Below are 19,977 nucleotides of genomic sequence, written 5' to 3' on the forward strand. Positions count from 1 at the left end.
ACTGGAAGTGTGGGATTAACAAATGTAAACTATTACATATAGGATGGTTAAACAACAAGGTCCTTCTGTATAGCACAGGGAACTATATTCAATCCTGTGATAAACCATAATGGAAAAGAATATTTTAAAAAGAATGTCAAAAAAAGAAGGTAAACCAGAAATCGATCCTAATACATATGAGAATTTAATATATAATAAAGTTGGCCTTCAAGTCATTGTAACAGAATGAAATATTAAATGGTGCTGCTGTTTCTGTATCTCCATCAGAAAGAAATAAAATATGACCTTTCAAACTATATTACAAAGTGACAGTAATCAAAACAGTATGGTATTAGCATAGAGGCAGACACATAGATCAATGGAACAGAATAGAGAACCCATAAATAAACCCATGCATATATGGTCAATTCGCCTACAACAAAGGAGCCAAGAATATACAATGGAGAAAAGACAGTCTCTTCAATAAATGGCATTGGGAAAACTGGACAGCCACAATTCCATTTCTGCATATTTTTCCAAAGAAAATGAAAACACTAATTCAAAAAGATACGTGTACCCCATGTTCATTGTAGCATTATTTACAATAACCAAGATATGGAAGCAACATGTCCACCAATGGATGAATAGATAGAGAAAATGTGATATATATGAAAGGAAATCCTGCCATTTGTGCATTTGTGACATGGATGGACTTTGAGGGCATTATGTGAAATGAAATGTCAGACAGGGACTTACTATACATTTGTAGAGTAAGGGCTTGATCCTCTGTTAAAACAAAGATCTCTTTGTATATAACCTTTTAATTATTATTTTTCTATTAAGTCTGCTTAAGAGTTTTTCCTAGACAAAATAATTTTATGTAATGAAATATGATTATTTTTTTGTGTGTAGTTTTTGTTGGTAAAGTATGCCTAGGTTTCCCTTAGATTGCATGTGAAGCCTTTGCTCCATCAAGAACTGAATTTTGAATATCATGTAATTTAGAGGTCTAATTTTACGTTCTTCAACTTTATAATGTATTTACTTGTTTTGTTCATTTTTCTTGTGTTCACTACATTATTGTCACTTTGCTGCTTGCTCAGGTTCCTCATCATTGCTTCCACTATTAATTTGGAAATTCTCTGATGGTTCCCTTCCCATCCCTAGTAACCATAGAAAGCTGTATTTCTTTACAGATTGTATTAGTTATCTATGGCTGTGTAACAAATTACCACAAAACCTAGCAGCTTAAAACAACAAACACTGATTATCTCACAGTTCTGAAGATCAGGAGTCCAGGGGCAGCTTAGCTCATGGTCTCTCAGGAAGCTGTAATCAAGTGTCAGCCAAGGTGTGATTGGATCTGGAGGATCCTCTTCCAAGCTCACTCCTGGTGCTATTGGTTTCTGTCCCTTGTCACACCAGCCTCCGTAGGGCTGCCCATAACAGAGAGAGTCAGGGAGGGAGTCCCAGCATCTTTTTGGGGTTAGTCTCAGAGTCACAACCCCTCACTCTGTTATATTCTGTTGGTTAGAAGTGAGTCACTAAGTCCATCCCACACTCCCTGGAAGGGGAATTAAGCTCCACCTCTTGAAGGGAAGATCATTGAATAATTTGTGGGCATAGTTTTTTTAAACTCCCCCATAGACAAATTAAATTCAAACAACTTGCCCTCCCATCAGAAGGTTTTCCCGGCCTGCTGAGATGAAAGCCCTCAGTCACCCATCCTTCTTTCTTCCTCTCGCTGTTCTCCACTCCTCTCCCACCTCCAATGTCTAGATTTTGCTGAGATCGTTCTGAATTCAATTCCAGGTCATCATTTTTGGTTTTCCTTGCTGTACACCAGTCCATCTATCCAGCAGCTTCCTCAGATGTGGTACGACATGTAGCGTGCTCTGAAGCCTCGTGTCATCGCCCTGATGTGTGAATCATACCTTGAGTGGATATGGGATTCTTGGGTTATTGCCCTTGCTCTCAAGAGTCTGAGACAAATGTTGTGATTGGGTGGCAGGGTGGCAACAAGAAAGCTAATACTAACCTGATTTTCCTTTTCTTTGTAAGTAACCCTCCTTTTTGTCTGGAAGTTTATTATTCAGGAATTACACCAGGGTCTGTCTAAGTATATGTCTTTTTAATTAATCTTTCCTGGAACTCTACAAGCCCTTTTAATCAAGACTTTTCTTCAGCTCAGAAAATGTTCTTTAATTAATTGTTCAATTATTGTTTTCCCTTTATATGGTTTTTTTTTTTTTCTTTTTCTGAAACCCCTCTCCTTTGAATGTTAGATTGCCTGGATTTGTCCTCCAAATCTCTCGTTTTGCACTGAGATGAGCTTTTCTTCCACTTGAACTCCCAGGACACTGACTTATTTCTCTGCAGTGATCACTCGTTTTCTGAGCTCATAAGTTGACTCTTTAAACTGAGAAGTCATTTTATTTTTTTGTTCCTGACAGTCCTCCTCCACCCCCATGCCATCCCCAGTTCATCTCTTTAAGGATTCTCACTTTTTTTGTTGATGTTCTCTTTCCTCCTCAGTGGGACTGCTGCCCTGGTTTCTCAGTGTGGACGTCCTCTCTCAGGTCCTTGCCTTCGCATAAAGGGGGTGCTTGTTTTCCTGGCTCTGCATGGCTGGCGGTTCCCTGGACACTGACAAAGATTCTCTCCTCAACCAAACTCGACTCAGGCTCCCCTGAATGCTTTTTCAACTAGGCTTTGGCTTTTGGACTTTGGTGTTTGTCTCTGCATTGGCCTATTTTAGCAAGAATCCTGCTAAGTCAGTTTAACCAGAACCCCCCCGCCCTTGATATCTGATCACCCTCGAAATCTGGTTCTTCATCCCCCACCATCCCCCAGGTGATGTCTGGTCACCCTGGCCTGCCTTCAGCAAGAATCCTGTTAGGTCAGTTTAGCCCAAATCCCCCTCACCCCTGATGTTTGCTTAGTAATTTTCCATCCACTGACCTCCTCACCCTGCTCCTTGGCTATCAATTCCCACTTTTTGTCGTTGTATTCAGAGTAGAAGCCAATCTCTCTCCTCCAGTTCAAGACCCCATTGCAGTTGTCCCTACATCTATCTCGATGCCCCCCTTGAATAAAATCTGCCTTATCATCTTCAACAAGTGTCACGCGTGGTTTCTTCTTTAACAACACCCGGTGGGGGGCGGGGGGGCAGGCTGCTGGCATCTTCTGGGCAGTGGCGAACCCACCCTGCAGCTTCAGCCCTGGTGGGCAGCTTTGTGTGAACTGGTACATTGTTACCTTTCCCTGAGTGCTGGCAGTGTCCTCCCAGGCCACGCGGGTACCCTGCCCACCAGGTTTCTGGAGGCCAGCAAAGATACACAGACTGCCAGGGTCCCATTTAGGGAGGCTGGGAGGGACTCAGGGCAGGGAGGGCCAGCGGTGTCAACCTGCCCCCTTGTGCTCCACTGCAGGCTGGCCTCTTGCAGCGCTTCCAAGGTGTGTGTTGGGCGGTGGTGGTGGGGGGGGGGGGTACTTGGGGTGGGAAGTTAAGGAGAAAGACAGGCAGGGCCCTGCCTTTTGTTTTTTAATTTATTTATTATTTATTTATTATTTATTTTTGGCTGTGCTGGGTCTTTGTTTCTGTGTGAGGGCTTTCTCTAGTTGCGGCAAGCGGGGGCCATTCTTCATCACGATGTGCGGGCCTCTCACTATAGCGGCCTCTCTTGTTGCGGTGCACAGGCTCCAGACGCGCAGGCTCAGTAGTTGTGGCTCACGGGCCTAGTTGCTCCACGGCATGTGGGATCTTCCCAGACCAGAGCTCGAACCCGTGCCCCCTGCATTGGCAGGCAGATTCTCAACCACTGTGCTACCAGGGAAGCCCAGGGCCCTGCCTTTGAGTGTGTGCTGGGGCGTAGCCAAGAGGCAACTGGAAATCCAGGCTGGAAATCTGAACCAGAGGGCCTGGGGCATATTAGAATTGCCTGGGGAATCTTCTAATTTAGATGAAATCCCAGGCCGCACTTCAGACCAATGAATCAAATCTCTAGGAACGGGAGCTTCAGCGTCAGCATTTAGAAACTCTATGCAGGAGGTTTCTGCTGGTCAGCCAGGAACAGAAGCACTGGCCTAAGAAGGTCATTCGAACCATTCTTACCTACATCTTGAGGGTGATGTGCCCGTCCCCCTTCTAATATACTGGTCACATTTACTTGTGTGTTTATATGTCAGAGAAGTCACCAACTGTGTCATATCTTTTCTGTGTCCCAGCACCTAGCACAGTGCCTGACACATCAATAAATAAACAAATGAATAAATCTGTATTTTAATATGACCAGAAAACTGCAGCACTAAAAAGGCCCCTCAGGCCCATTTAGTCAATAGGTCCCATGCACACACTTTACAGATGGAGAAACCAAGGGCCTGAGTGGAACAGGGACTCCCAGACTCTCTCCAAGCCTAGAATCGGGGCTGGAAGGCTGCTATGGCTATGAAGCCAGTCTTCCCACCATTCTGCTTCCCCTACTTTTGGTCTCTTTTACATCCTTTATAAACCTGTAGGTATGTGAGAAGAGGTGCAGACAGACCGTCATGCTACAGGCTGGGAGGCAAGGTCATCACACCCCAATCCTCTCTTGTGATCTAGGAACAGGTCTGGGTATAAACTAAATATGGGCAACTTGAGTCCAATTCTGTCAACAGATATGTGTTGAAAAAGTACTTTGTACCAGGACTGTTCCAGTGTCTATGTTTGGGATGTGGTAGATGGTCTCCAAAGATGGCAGCCAATGATTCCACTGTACCTGCGTGCATACACCACTCCTTCCATCAAGAGGAGTCTAATTCCCTTCTTGAACCTGGGCTGGCCATGGGACTTGCTTTGACAACAGGATGTAACAGAAGTGAGGCTGTGCCAGTTCTGGGTCTGGCCATTAAGAGAACTGGCAGCTTCTGATTTGGGTCTCTTAGAGCCCAGAATACAACATAAAAAGTCCAGCTACCCCGCCCAGAAAGGAGCTGAGCCAGCTCTTTGCCATTCCAGCCACCCCAGCTGAGGCACCACACACAATCAATGCCATCTTGACGTTCCCCTTCCAGCCAAGCTCCAAGCTGAATGCTGGCATCAGAACAATGCCAGTCAACGACGCCTGGAACAGAACTGCTCACTGAGCCTGGTCACCCACGTGGTCACTAAAATAATAAATTGCTGTTGCTTTAAGCCAGTAATTCATACTGTAGTTGTACCAATAGATAACGAAAGCATGAGGGGAGAAAAATAATAAACAATAAACATAATAAATATAATTTATTCTCAATTATCCTATTTATTATCAGTGACTCCAATTCTTTGGCTTTAGGTAACTGAACACCCACCTTCCCTTCTCTTGGGGGTGACATCCCCATACTCAGAACCTTCCCTACCCAGCTCTCCCTCTTCTGGGCCTGGTCAGGTGGCTGAACAGTCCCCCAGCAGCACAGCCCCCAGACCTGGCCCAAATCTCTCTAGGTGTCTGGTATACAGTAGGTGCTTTCTCAATGCGTTAGGCTGGCTCTGTCAGAAACTCCCCATCATCATCTTCACTTCACACTGTACCTACCCTTTCTCTCCACCAGGGGAAAGAATAAGTGGCGATAACCCCAACATTTCTCCAAACTGTGGGACACTATTTGCTATGCTCTCTCCCTCCTATGCCAGCCTTGCCTCCACTCCCCGTACTTGGAGGGCATTCTCTGCAGGGTAAGGTCTCAGGGCAGGGAGGCCACCAAGCAGCGTGTTACCCTAGTCTAGCAGCCTCCTGTTCCTCTTTTCTGCCCATATCCACTCACTCTTTTTGTGGTAGCAGCACTGCATTTTTCTTGGGGACCCACCCTCCCTCTCTGGGTCCATCTGACTCCATTCCCCACTCTGGGGCCGGCGCATTACTCAGCTGCGCCAATTAGTGTATTCTAACTGTGGCCTCAGTGATTGGTTCAGGAATGGGCACATAACCAAAGCCCATCCAATCAGAGCTAATCCCAGAAATTCTGTGTTTGTATCCAGAAGAAAGATTCCCTCTTCCACTGGGACTTCTCTTTGTAAGGATAATGTAAGCCTGGAGCTCCTTCCAACAGGAAGAAAGATTGCTGGAGAATGAAACCAACATGATAGGATGCACAGGGGAGAGAGACAGAGGCAGAGAGATGGACAGAGACACAGACAGGGAGGAAGGTGATGACACTGTTTGAGCCCCTGGATCCAGCCGTTCTAGAAGCATGCTGATCTTATCAGCAGGAGTAACAGTTGTCTGAGGGACTCACCTTTCGGGCCTAGCTGCCTCCCTTCATTATCAAGAGCATAGGACATATTCAAGGAAACCCAACATACTTTGCTGGCAGGTATATGCCCTATTAGCAAATATAATTTACAGTTGAACTAGTAAAGTCATTTTATCTGCACAGAAGTGATATGTTGGTAATGGGGTAGGGGGTGGTTGCTATTGGTCAAGCCTGTTCTGATTACAGCAGAAGAGACAAAACTGATTTCAATTGGCTTAAACAAGCAGGTCACTTACTGACCCACCTATCCTGCCATAGAAAGAACAAGGGTGGTTCAGTCTTCAGGACAGCTGGCTCTAGAGAACAGGACACTGTCGAGACTGTCTTAGGCTTTCTCTTTTCTCTTTGCGTGTCAGATTATTCTTTCTCTGGATGTCAGGGAACATGGCCTTAGGCAGTCCGCAGCTTACTTCCTCAGAGCACTATAGCCAGAGAGAACAAAAATCTTTTTCCTCTAACTCCAGTTAGAAAAATCCTGGGGAAGGATTCTGATTGGGTCAGCCTGGGTCATTCATCCATCGTGTGGCCAAGGTCAGAATCTGTTATCACAGTGGGGAGTCCAGGAGCCAGTCTTAATCACGTGTGCTTGGGGAGGAGGGGAGAACAGGGGAGAGGAGAGGAACGGAATTCCTTGGGTGGAGGTGGGGAGACTGTTTACAACACAACCAGCCTGAGGTCTAATCAAACAATAATGTTCAGGGCACGGGTGGCCTGAGTCTCAGAACTGGGTCCTGGAGTGGGTATCCTTCCCCCCAGGCAGGGGGATGACAGCTTGATTAGGAGGGGGTGGCAAATCTGGAGAGGAGGCTGGCTGCCTTGAGTTACACAGAGTAGAGTGGCATGGTATGTAAATACTTGCCACATTTAATTAATTAAATATTTCAACATTAAATAGGGAATCAGACGTGACTTAGTGGACATTATATCTCAATAGCCATTAGCCATTCAACAGCCCTCTGAATGGAACCTCTGCAGCCTTGGCCTCCCCTCTCCTGCATGAGAAAGGCCTCCAAGAGACACTTGGGGAGCATCATTAATTAATTAGTGATTGAGGTTGTAGTGGGCTTTGCTGTTTCAGAATGTCATGCTCACTTAGGCCGGGGTCTTTCTTCTGTTGGGTCTCAAGGCCAACGTTTAGGGAGGTGGAATAGGCAGGAGCCCAGTTCCGGGGCTCACACACACCTACACACATCTGACACCTCCTCTGTCCAAAAATAGTTCCGATGCCCCAAATTCCACTATTAGAGATTACTTCCTTGGTTTCAGGCCATGTCCCCTCCCCTTGACCTGCTGTTATCCCAGGGGTTAGGAGCTCCTTGACAGCCTCAAAAGGGGAGAAGTGCTTCCTTCAAATGGCGCAGCATGAAATGTGGTGACCTTCCGCTCCCCTTTGTTTAGTGCTCAAGGACCCTCTGATGCACCCACCCCCATCAGCTAGGGCGGGAGGGCATCCTGAAGACAGCGTTTTCTGGCCCATCTTGCAGGGACTGCAAGGCAGGCCAGCTCCTAGTTATCCTTGGGATTGGAGGTGTGCAGCTCTTCCCCACCCAGGCAGGATAGGAGGCTCAGATGTGTCAGTGCCCTGGGTGAGGAGAGGGGAGGTATAACGAGGTCTCAGGCAGCTGCAGCCTCGATGCTCTTTCCAAAGGACAAATCTGATGGTTTGAGTGGGCTGGGGAATTCCCCACTGCCCTCAAGATAAAGTCCAGACTCTTCACTCTGACTGCCCTGACACTGCTACCCCTGCCAGTGTCAAGCACCATCTTGACTCCCCAGACCCCATCCCAATATTCTATGTTCCAGCCACACCAGTCTTCTGTCAGTTCCTGGAAGCACCAGGGTCTGTGTTCTCTGGATCTTGGCATATTCTATTCCCTCTGCCTTGAGTCCTTTACTGCCTTTAAGATTTTACCTAAGATGTCAACTCCTCCAGGAAGTCCACTTGCCTTGAGCATGGACACAGGGATGGGGGTGGGGGAGGTCAGTCCCAGGCAGGGGCAGTCAACTGCCCCATTTAGCTTCCCTGTACATCCTTGGATCTCTCTGCTATGTGGACTGAAAATCTTAGGGACCCCAGACTGGAGGAAGGCTGGTGGCCAGGAGGAAGGTTCAGAACTGCCACGTACTGGCCTAAGAGGGCTGCCAGGGAAGCACAGAGGGTCCTTGAGCCCCTCCTCACCCCTTCTAGCCTCTACCTGGGCTCCTTTGAAAGGTATGGAAAGAGTGGAAGCCAGACCGCTCAGAGGCTGCCGGGAACATTCTTTGAAGAGTCAGAAAGAAATGTCATGGGAAAAGAATCTGAAAAAGAAGAGATATATGTAAATGTATAACTGAACCACTTTGCTATACACCTGAAACTAGCACAGCATTGTAAATCAGCTATACCCCAATATAAAATTAAAAAATTAAGTTAAAAAAATAAACAAATTTAAAAAAAGAAAGAAATGCCACCATGAGGTTTCAATGCCATAGCCTATTTAAAATGTTTACAGTGAACAATCTAATACTTTTTAACACCAAAATCCATGCAATGCAATGATAACTGAAGAATGTATCTAAAAAATATTTGCTCGCAGAGCACTACGGGTGTTGGACGGATGTCAGCGTCTCGCCTGCCATCCTCTGACTCTACTTGTAAGCTCATTTGGAAATGACAGTCCCTGATGCCTGCGTCAAGTGGCCCACACGCTCCTTGTATGGATGGAAAACTGAGGCTTAGAGCAGGGAAGAAGACAGCCCAAATCGGGCCTGGCAAACCAGGCTTCCACCGACCCCCAGCAGCTCCTCTCCTCCCCGTTCCACAGAGCTCTGCACTTTCCTCCAGCGCCAGCCCTGGCATGAGTCTGCCTCCCAGGGTTCTGGGTGCAGCCACCCCTCCCCCATCCCTGGGGTGCCAGGCCATCCAGCCTCCTCTGTCTTGTATCCCTGTCCTTTATAAATATGCAGTGGGCCAGAGAGATGGGGGGGCTCTTTCTGAGGGAAAATTAACCACAATGACAAACTTAGTTATTCATGCAGGCCATCAGCCTGTTATCCCTGATTATGCAGGACACAAACTGTGAGGATCTGAGTGACTGAGCTTGCTCATCAAAGGCACCATCGGGCAGCAGCCCAGCCCACCTTGCCCGCTGCCTTTGTACTCTCTTCTCAGCCCTGTGCAGGCCAGTGGGCCACCTCCCTCTGACAGCGCCTGTTCCTGACGCAGGGACCCCTCCTCACTGCATTTTAAAGGATTAATTAACCTTGTGAGATTGGCGGGGAAAGCTCCACCTGGCTCTCTGCTGCATGAAAGCATCCGCTCACCAGAGTATTTTAAGCTCACAGTGCAGACCATATGGTATTTCAAAGAACAGAAGTTGAAAGTACAGTACGTATTTATTCCTTCCACAGAGAGCATTAAAGGGGTTTAAGTATTTTATTAAAGTCTATATGTGTGGCATGTGTGTGTGCGTCTGTATGTGTGTGCGTGCGTCTGTGTGTGTGTGTACATGTGCTAAGCAAGCGGAAATATACTTGACGCATAGAAAAAATAAATTACACAGATTTATTTTCATCTCTCTGCCCCATAGCAACAGTGAAAATTTGGTCTATGTAAACTTGAGAAAACAAGAAATATTTTATCATGTCTTCTCAGCTCGTGGCCATTGCCAATTTATCCTGTCTTTTCTGAAACAGGAACAGCTTCCTTGGTGTCAGGACTGCAGGCAGAGGGGAGGCAGGTCTAAGACAATAAAGGGGGCCAGGTGACACAGGCAGCCTAAGGTCCTGCCTTCCACAGGCAGGAAGTTCAAACACAGGGCCGCCCCACTTCTGCCCCAGGTACTTAAGCTCCCTGAACCTGTTTCCTTATCTCAAGCAACACTGCTCTCACAGGGTTGGTGTGAGAATAAAATGAGAAATATGTGTAGAGGGCAAGCAGCACAGGCAGCCCTGCTTTGAAGAGTCTTGGATCTGGAATGTTGAGAAAATCTTACTGCAGAAATCTGTTGATTATATCCTATCCAGCATCCTGTCTCCCTTCTCTTGGGAACAGCCTCACCATTTTTCCTGAGGCAGCCCCCTGTCTGTCTCCCAGTTCAAATGGTTAGCTTGGAATTAACCTCATCCCTGACTATAGGGATTGCCAGCGGCCAAGGGTGGCCAGTCAGAGCCCTGCGTCTCCCAGCCTCAGTGACTGGTTCAGGGGTGGTCATGTAACCCAAGAGAGACCAATGAGGCTCAATCCTGAGAATTTTGCTGGAATTACTGGGAAAGAGGCTCTCTTTTCCCAACAGACTTGCTAGGCTGGGAGCTTGGAGTTCACTGCCAACCTGGTCTCGGGCAAAAACCTAGCAATAGGAGAATCTAGGGCAGACGTAGACTCTGTCCAAAGGACAGCTCACCTCTCCTAGCAAAGGCAGAAATTAAAATTCTCTAAATAAATTAATAAAAGTTTTAAAGGAAAGAAATAAGATAGGGTTGGTGAGCAGATCAGGTTTATCTACACAAGGATCTATCCTCTCTTGACAAAGCCACAGGCTGGATCCAATCTAGAAAGAGCTCTAGGAAATGCCAAGCTGGCCCACCCTTCAAACACCTCAGGCTCTTCCTGCAGTTCCAAATCTCCCCTGCTGGAAGCAGCAGTGAGTCAATGGGACCTGTGACCTGAGAGAAATGAGGCCTTAGGAACCAGAGTGAGACCTTCCACTCCCTGATACACATCACTTTTCCACAGAAAGAGACTCTGTCAAGGACAGTTTATGGTCTAAGAAGTTCATAAATAGCACGAGTATTGAAACATGAATAGCCTTTGAAATCTTCCAGGTCTCCCCTCCCCCACCATTCTACTAATGAATAAAACTGAATATTAAGAAGATAATAATTACTTTCCACCCAGTCTCCCCCCCAACCCATGTTTACCATCTTCAAGTCTTTCCCTTCATATACGTAGGAGAAAATATATTTTCAGACCACAAGATGTAAATGGGAAAATGCAATTTTCTCTAATATTCTATAAATGAGAATTGAACCTCCATTTTACTTGAAGGCAAAAAAGTTAATCTAGTCAGTTCCAGGTTTTCTCAGTCACTTGGTGCTTTGTTCAGTCATTTCAGATTTAAACTTAGTTTAGAGAGCATGACAGTTCACTGAGAAGAAAAGCATTAGAGTTCAAGAAGACTGAAGCAGCTGGAATTTGCAAGACAGAGAACCAGAGAGTAGGAACTGCACAGAGAAAGAGCTTCAGAAATCTGATTAGTGTCCCCTTAAGTCTGTGGTTGAATACTAAGCTATGGTTGAATAGTGTGAAACCTATTCCAGGTAAAGAATGACTAGGTTGCTGGAAGCTGGAAGCTGAACAATTTTTCAGAGCTCACATAGGGCTAGGAGAAATTTTACTTATGACGAGCCAGAGTAAATAAATAGAAAACCTTTAAAGCAGCCAGAAAAAAAAAAAAAAAAAAAAAAGACACTGTGTATACAGAGGAACAAAAATAGGAGTGAAAATTGACTTCTTGCTAGAAACAACATATTTTAGAAGACAATGAAATGACATATCTAAAATGGTTGGGGGGAAAACACTGCAACCTAGAATTCTACACCTAGCAAAATGATCCTTCAAAGATAAAGATGAAATAAAGATTTTTTTTTGAGACAAAAGCTGAGGGGATTTATTACCATCAGACCTGCACTGCAAGAATTATTAAAAGAAGTTTTTCAGAAGAAGGAAAATAATACCAGGTGGAAAGAGAATAAGGCAGAAATGGTAAACGTGTGGATAAATAAAAGAGGCTTTGTTTTTCACTTAAACATTTAAAAAAAGACAATTTCACTGATTAAGCTTAAAATGTTAGCAATGTATTGCAGGGTTTATAACATATGTAGAAATAAAACAGAAAAATTTCAAAAGGATGTGGGGAAGGGAGAGTATACTATTGTAAAGTTCTTAGGTTACTTGTGAAGTAGTAAAATATTCTTTGAACATAGGTTACCATGATAATGTAAAATTGTAAACTCTTAAACAATGACTGAAAATAATGGACATTAAATAAAAATGTATTTTAAATCCTCACTTAAGCCAAAAAAAAGAAGGAAAAGAGGACCCAAAAATAGGTAGGACAAACAAAACCAGACAGCAATATGATAAATTCCAACTCAAATTCATCAATAATTACACTAAATGTAAATGGTCTAAACTCTCTAAATTAAAAGAGTTTGTCAGACTGGATGAAAAAGCAAAATCCAAATAAATGTCCAGGAAAAAAAAAAAACTTTAATCATTTGTTTGTTAAAATATAAGGATAGAAAAGGACATGCCACACAACACTTATCACAAGAAAGCTGGGATGGGTACATTAATATCAGACAAAGTAAAATTCAGGGTAAGGAATATTGTCAGGGCTAATCATCACACACAGTTAATCATGATAAAAGGATCATTTTATCATATAAAAATTATAAATATATATGCATCTAATAAGAGAGCTACAAAGTACATAAAAACAAAACTGAAAAAACTTTCAGGAGAAATAGAAAAATCCACTTACAGTTGCAGACTTCAATACTCCTCTCTCAGTGGTTAATAGAATAAGTAGAAAATAAGAATATAGAAGACTCGAATAATACCATCAAATAACTTGAACTAATTTGACGTTTATAGAAAAATGCACACAACAGCAGAATACATTCTTTTTAATTGCACATAGAATGTTCAGTAAGAGAGACAATGTGATGAGCCATAAAGCAACTCTCAACAAGTTTAAAAGGATTGAAAGCAAGAGTATATTCACTGACCACACAAAATTAAATTAGAAATCAGTAACAGAAACATATCTTAAAAATTTCCAAATATTTGGAAATTAAATAAAATACTTCTGAATAAATAAAATATTTCTAACAGATCAAGAAGAAATCACAAGAGAGAGATATTGAAAAAATTTTTGAACTGAACACAAAGACAAAAAAAGCCTATCAAAATTTATGGGATGCAGCTAAAGCAATACTTTGAGGGAAACATAGCTTTAAATGCTTACTTTATTTTATTTATTTATTTATTTTAAGGTGTTGCAAGCACACTTGCAAGTTTTGTTTTGGTTTGGTTTTTAATTTTTTTTTATTTTTGGCTGTGTTGGGTCTTCGTTACTGCACACAGGCTTTCTCTAGTTGTGGCGAGCTGGGGCTACTCTTCGTGGCGGTGTGTGGGCTTCTCATTCCAGTGGCTTCTCTTGTTGCAGCACACGGGCTCTAGGTGCATGGGCTTCAGTAGTTGTGGCACACAGGCTCAGTAGTTGTGGCGCACGGGTTTAGTTGCTCCACGGCATGTGGAATCTTCCTGGACCAGGGCTCGAACCCGTGTCTCCTGCATTGGCAGGCGGATTCTTAACCACTGTGCCAGCAGGGGAGTCCTACATGCTTATTTTAGAAAATAAAGGTCTAACATCAATTATAAATGCTGCCACTATAAGAAGTTAGAAAAAGAATAGAACATTTAACCGAAAATAAGTAGAAGGAAAAAATAATAAAGATAAAAATAGGAATAAATGAAGTAGAAAATAGACAACAGGGAGTTCCCTGTGGCCTAGAGGTTAGGATTCTGGGCTTTCACTGCCATGACCTGGGTTCACTCCCTGGTCAGGGAACTGCAATCCTGCAAGTTTCAAGGCGTGGCAAAAAAAAAAAAAAAAAAGAAGAAGAAGACAACAATAGATTAAAATTAATGAAACTAGCCTTTTTCTTTGAAAAGATGAAAAACACGATAAACTGTTAGACTAATAAAAAAGCGAGAGAAGACATAAATGATCAATATCAGGAATGAAAGATAAAACATCACCACAGGTCCTACAGACATTAAAATGATAAAGGATTATTTTGAACAACATTATTCCAATAACTTTGACAACTTAGATGAATTAGAGCAATTCCTTAAAAGACACAAATTATCAAAGGTGACTCAAGAAGACAGAGAAAATCTAAATAATGTTATATCTATGTTTTAATTTGAATTTGAATTAAAATCCTTCCCACAAAGAAAATTCTAGTTTCAGACAGCTTTCCTAGTGAATTTTATGGAACATTAAAAAAGAAATTATGCCAACCTACAGAAACTCTTTCCAAAAATAAAATAGGAAGCTACACTTGCCAAGTCATTTTATAAGGCCATTATTGCAATATAACATTACAATGAAACTCTCTCTCTCTCTCTCTCTCTCTCTCTCTCTCTCTCTCACACACACACACACACACACACACACACACACACACACACACCATATCAAACTAATATCTCTCCTGGAAAAGGGAACCCTCCTGCACTGTTTGTGGGAATGTAAATTGATACAGCCACTATGGAGAACAGTAAGGAGGTTCCCTAAAAAACTAAAAATAGAACTACCATATGACCCAGCAATCCCACTACTGGGCATATAGCCTGAGAAAACCATAATTCAAAAGATACATGTACCTCAATGTTCATTGCAGCACAATAGCCAGGACATTGAATCAACCTAAATGTCGATCAACAGATGAATGGATAAAGAAGATGTGGCACATATATATAATGGAGTATTACTCAGCCATAAAAAGAAATGAAATTAAGTTATTTGTAGTGAGGTGGATGGACCTAGAATCTGTCATACAGAGTGAAGCAAGTCAGAAAGAGGAAAACAAATACCGTATGCTAATGCATATATACAGAATTTTAAAAACTGGTGCTGATGAACCTAGTGGCAGTGCAGGAATAAAGATGCAGATGTAGAGAATGGACTCGAGGGCATGGAGTGGGGGAAGGGGAAGCTGGGATGAAGTGAGAGAGTAGCATTGTCATATATACACTACCAAATGTAAAATGGAAGGCTAGTGGGAAGCTGCTGCATAGCACAGGGAGATCAGCTCGGTGCTTTGTGATGAGCTAGACGGATGGGATAGGGAGGGTGGGAGGGAGGCTCAAGAGGAGGGCATATGGGGATATATGTATACATATAGCTGATTCACTTTGTTGTACAGCAGAAACTAACACAAGATTGTAAAGCATTTATTCTCCATAAGAGAAAAAAAAAATTCTCTTCTGAACATAGGTACAAAGACTCATAACAAAATTTATGTATATCAAATCTAGAAATAGAGAAAAATGGGCTTTATCTCAGGAATTCTAGGTTTGTTTAAAATGAAAAAATCATTATAACCAAATAAAAGACAAATGTCAGATGACCATCTCAGTGGATGCAGAAAATGCATTTGAAAAATTCAATGCATATTAATAATTTAAAAAGAAAACAAACTTAACAAACAAGGAATAGAAAGGAATTTCCTCAGTCTGATAAAAGGATCTTTGAAAAGCCTATGTCTAACATCATCTTAATGGGAAAAAAATGAATACTTTCCTCCTAAGATCAGGAAGAAAGTAGAGAAGTCCCATCTTACTACTCAGATTCAACACTGCATTGGAAGTCTGGCCAATGAAATGAGACAGGGAAAGAAATAAAAGGCATACAAACTGGAAAGGAAGATCTAAAACTAACTTTATTCACAGAAGACATAATTGTCTATGTAGAAAACCCCTAAAAATATACAAAAAAATAGAAACTGTAATTGTATAATCAATATCATTTAAGATGGCATTTAAGAAGTGAAATACTTAGGGAGGAATCTAACAAAATATGTTTAAAGTTTGTATGCTTAAATACATAAAACATTTTTGAAAGAAATTTGAAGAAAAAAAGACCTAAATAAATGGAGAGATACATCATGTTCATAGAATGAAACACTCAGTATTGTTAAGACAATAATCCTTTCAAAATTGATCTATAGCTTCAATGCAATCCCAACCTATACCATAGCTGGCTTTTTTTTGTAGTAAATGGCAATCTGATTTTAAACTTTATAAAGAAATGCAAAAGACTTAAAATGGCTAAAGCAATTAAAAATAAAAGATAAACAAATTTGGAGAACTTTCACTACCTGATTTCATGACTTATTATAAAGCTACAGTGGTCAGGATAGTATGGTATTGGTATGGATAGAAATATAAGATTAATAGAATAGAATAGAGTACAGAAATAAACCCACACATATATAGCCAATTGACTTTTGACAAATATTCCAAGGTGATTCAATGGGGAAAGAATAGTCTCTTCAACAAATGATGTTAGAATAACAGGAGATCATATAGAAAAAACCCAAACCTTGATTCTTACTTTATATCACACAAAATTAAATCAAAGTAGTTCACAGACCTGAAGATAAAAACTATAAAACCACTAGAAGAAAATATAGAATAAAATATTTGTGACTTTGGGGTAGGCAAAAAAAATTTTAATGTCTCAAAAAAGCATGAACCATTAAAGAAAAAAATGGTAAACTTACACTTCATGAAAATTAAAACCTACCTTTTGAAATTTATTTTTAAGAAAATGAAAAAGCAAGGCACAGACTGACAGAAAATATTGTCAATACGTATATCTGATGTAGGACTTTGTCCCAAATACATAAGAACTTTTACAACTCAATAATAAGAGGACAAATCACCCAATTTAAAACTAGGGGTGGGGATGTAATGTGCAGCATAGGAAATACGGTCAATAATATTGTAATAATTTTGTATGATGATAGTAACTAAATTTATCACGGTGATCATTTTGTAATGCACTAAAATACTGAATCACAATGCAGTACACCTGAAATTAATATAATAAGTCAATTATACTTCAATTAATTAATGAATTAATTATAACTAGGGAAAGATTTAAACAGCCAGTTCACAAAAGAAAATATAAAAATGGCCATGGCCACAAAGCACATGAAAAGACGTTCTACTTACAAAGGAAATGCAAATGAAATCCATAATAGCAAACTACTACACACTCACTAGAATGGCTAAAATTAAAAAGACTGCCAATATCAAGTGTTGGTGAGGATATGAAGGAGCTGGAACTCTCATATACTGCTGGTGGGAGTGCAAAATGGTACAACTACTTTGGAAAACACAGTGTCAGTTAAACATAAGATTAAATATATACTTACAATACAATCCAGCAATCCCATTCCAGAAATTTCCAAGAGAAATGAAAACACAGACTTCTACATGAATGCCCATAGCAGTTTTATTCACAATAGCCCCAAACTGAATACAACCAAACGTCCATCAGTGGGTGAGCAGATAAACAAATTGTAATATAACCATACAATGGCATAACGTTCAGCGAGACAAAGGAAAGAACTACTGCTACATGCAACAGCACAGATGAATCTCACAGATTTTTTGCTGAGTGAAAGAAGCCAGACACAAAGTACATAGTGTAGGTGATTTATATAAAACTAAAAGAGACAAAGCTGACTTACAAGGGCACAAAATGAATCAGTGATTGCCTGGAGGTGGAGACTCTGACTGCAAAGGAGCAAGAAGAAAATTTTTGTGGTGATGGAAACATTCTGTATCTTGATTGTGGTAGTGGTTACACTGATGTAACCCTTTTAAAAAACTTACTCAAAATGGGTGCATCTTGTTATAAATTATACCTCAATAAATTTAATTTTAAAACATACATATGTTGGGGACTTCCCTGGTGGCGCAGTGGTTAAGAATCCGTGCTTCTGGGACTTCCCTGGCAGTCCAGTGGTTAAGACTTCACCTTCCAATGCAAGGGGTGCAGGTTTGATCCCTGGCCAGGGAGATAAGATCCCACATACCTCAGGGCCAGAAAACCAAAACATAAAACAGAAGCAATATTTTAACAAATTCAATGGAGAGTTTAAAAATGGTCCACATCAAAAAAAATCTAAAAAAAAAAAAAGAATCCGTGCTTCCACTGCAGAGGGCATGGGTTCGATTATCCCTCGTCAGGGAACTAAGATCCTGCATGCGGCGTGGTGCGGGCAAAAAACAGACAAACAAACAAAAAACATACATATGTTGCTCTATTTTTTTAAATAAATAGACTTGAAAATGAAGAGAGAAAAAAAAACAACCTAAGGGTCCATTCTTGGTTAAATCAAATCAACTTTCTGCACATATATAGCATGGAGCTCCATGCAACAGTTAAAGCAAACTAAAAGCACAGCTGTGCATAAGGAAGGGAGGTCCTTGTACCTATGGCTTTTCTTTAGGACTATGAAGGGCGCAGACAGCTGGGCTGAAACTTGAGGGGGATGTGGAGTTGAGCTACAAGCTGAGCTCAAAGAACTTTTAAAGGCTTCTGGGCTTAGGTACTGTCCAGAGTCTCTGGGAGTCTGCAATCCCATCAAGAATCAGGATTGTCATTTATCTGGTGGCAAGAAGGTTCACAGGTGCTTGCCGAAGGCTGCCTAAATGAGCACCCAAATGGTGAAGACAGGGTTCCAGGCCCCATTCTGCACTAACTTGCTGACTTCCCTTCTCTGGGCCTCAATTTCTCTATTTGTGACACGAGGAGGTTGGACTAGATGAAAGCTTCCTGCTGTGACACTAAACATTTCCAGGGGCTGTCTGCCCCTTCACTCGAAGCTCAAGGGCTGTACTCACACACCACCACCCTCCCAGACCAAGCCCCACAGGGAGTTTGTGTCCAAGGCTGTAAATGGCTGGCTGTCCCTATCCTGCAGCACCCCCTCCCATCTGGGCTGTTGCAAAAATTCCAAATCCTAGTGAAACTTCATAATTATGTAGGGTCGAAATGAAAAGGCATATCATATCACATCAAAAATGTTCTCCCCAAACTATATGCATTGTGATGTGTATCACAAAAGTATTTTTAAAAGCACCAACCTATAAACAATACAGCCTATGAATACTGTAATAACACCAGGAAAGTTCATGGTATAATGTAACTTTTGAAAAGCATACAACATTACATGGGCTTTATGATTACAACTTAGTGAATATACATAAAGACAGAATGAAATGCTCCAGGAATCTTAATTCTTAGATGTATCTCAAACGAGTTGAAACCTAAGACAGAATGAAATGACTTGTGCTTCTGAGAGCTGTAGCTCAACATCTCACATTATATTACCGGAAGTCCATCTCTTCCTGGACTATGTTTTCCTAGCAAGGGCTCTCCCCGTGGTGAGACAAGGATGGCAGTCAACAACTCCAGGCTTATCTTTTTACTGATCTAGTAACCTAAGCAAAAAGTGAGAGCCTCTTTCTGGCAAAAGTTTTGAATTTCATTGGCAAAACCTGAGTCATGCACACACCCAGGGCTGGTTTCAAGGGTGCAGCCTCATAGGGCCCTTACCTTGGTTTAATGCTCTGCTGTAGCATCTTGAAATTCTTAATAATTTTTGAACAAGTGGCCTTGCATTTTCATTTTGTAATGGATCCTGCAGAGCTGATCTGGACTGAACCCAACTCAAATCCCACAATCTGAGAACAGGAGGATTGGTTCCCCAGTGGAAAATAGGAAACTGTTACCAGGAGGAAAGGAGGCTAAATGGAGGAACAGCAGACCTACACCACAGATGCTAACAACACCTGTTACAATAATCTGTAACAGATTATTACAGTTTTCATTGATATTATTATTTTTCAGTGTGGCTCTATTTCTCATTTAAATACAAAATAATTTAACATTGAATAAAGACAGTGCAGTTCTCTCTCTTTGAAATGAGAGTTGTCAGAGTTGCGGACTGGGGTAAGGAGACCACCTCCCACAGGGGGCTGTTCCGAAGCTTCCAGAGCTGAGCAGTATCCAAAACAGTGTTGGTTCTAACCTACAGCCTGAAGTCTGGAAAGGTTGGGATGGAAATATCTGAATCTGATGGATGATTCCATTT

Source organism: Phocoena sinus, chromosome 19 (assembly GCF_008692025.1).
Source record: "Phocoena sinus isolate mPhoSin1 chromosome 19, mPhoSin1.pri, whole genome shotgun sequence".
In the NCBI taxonomy this organism is placed as follows: Eukaryota; Metazoa; Chordata; class Mammalia; order Artiodactyla; family Phocoenidae; genus Phocoena; species Phocoena sinus.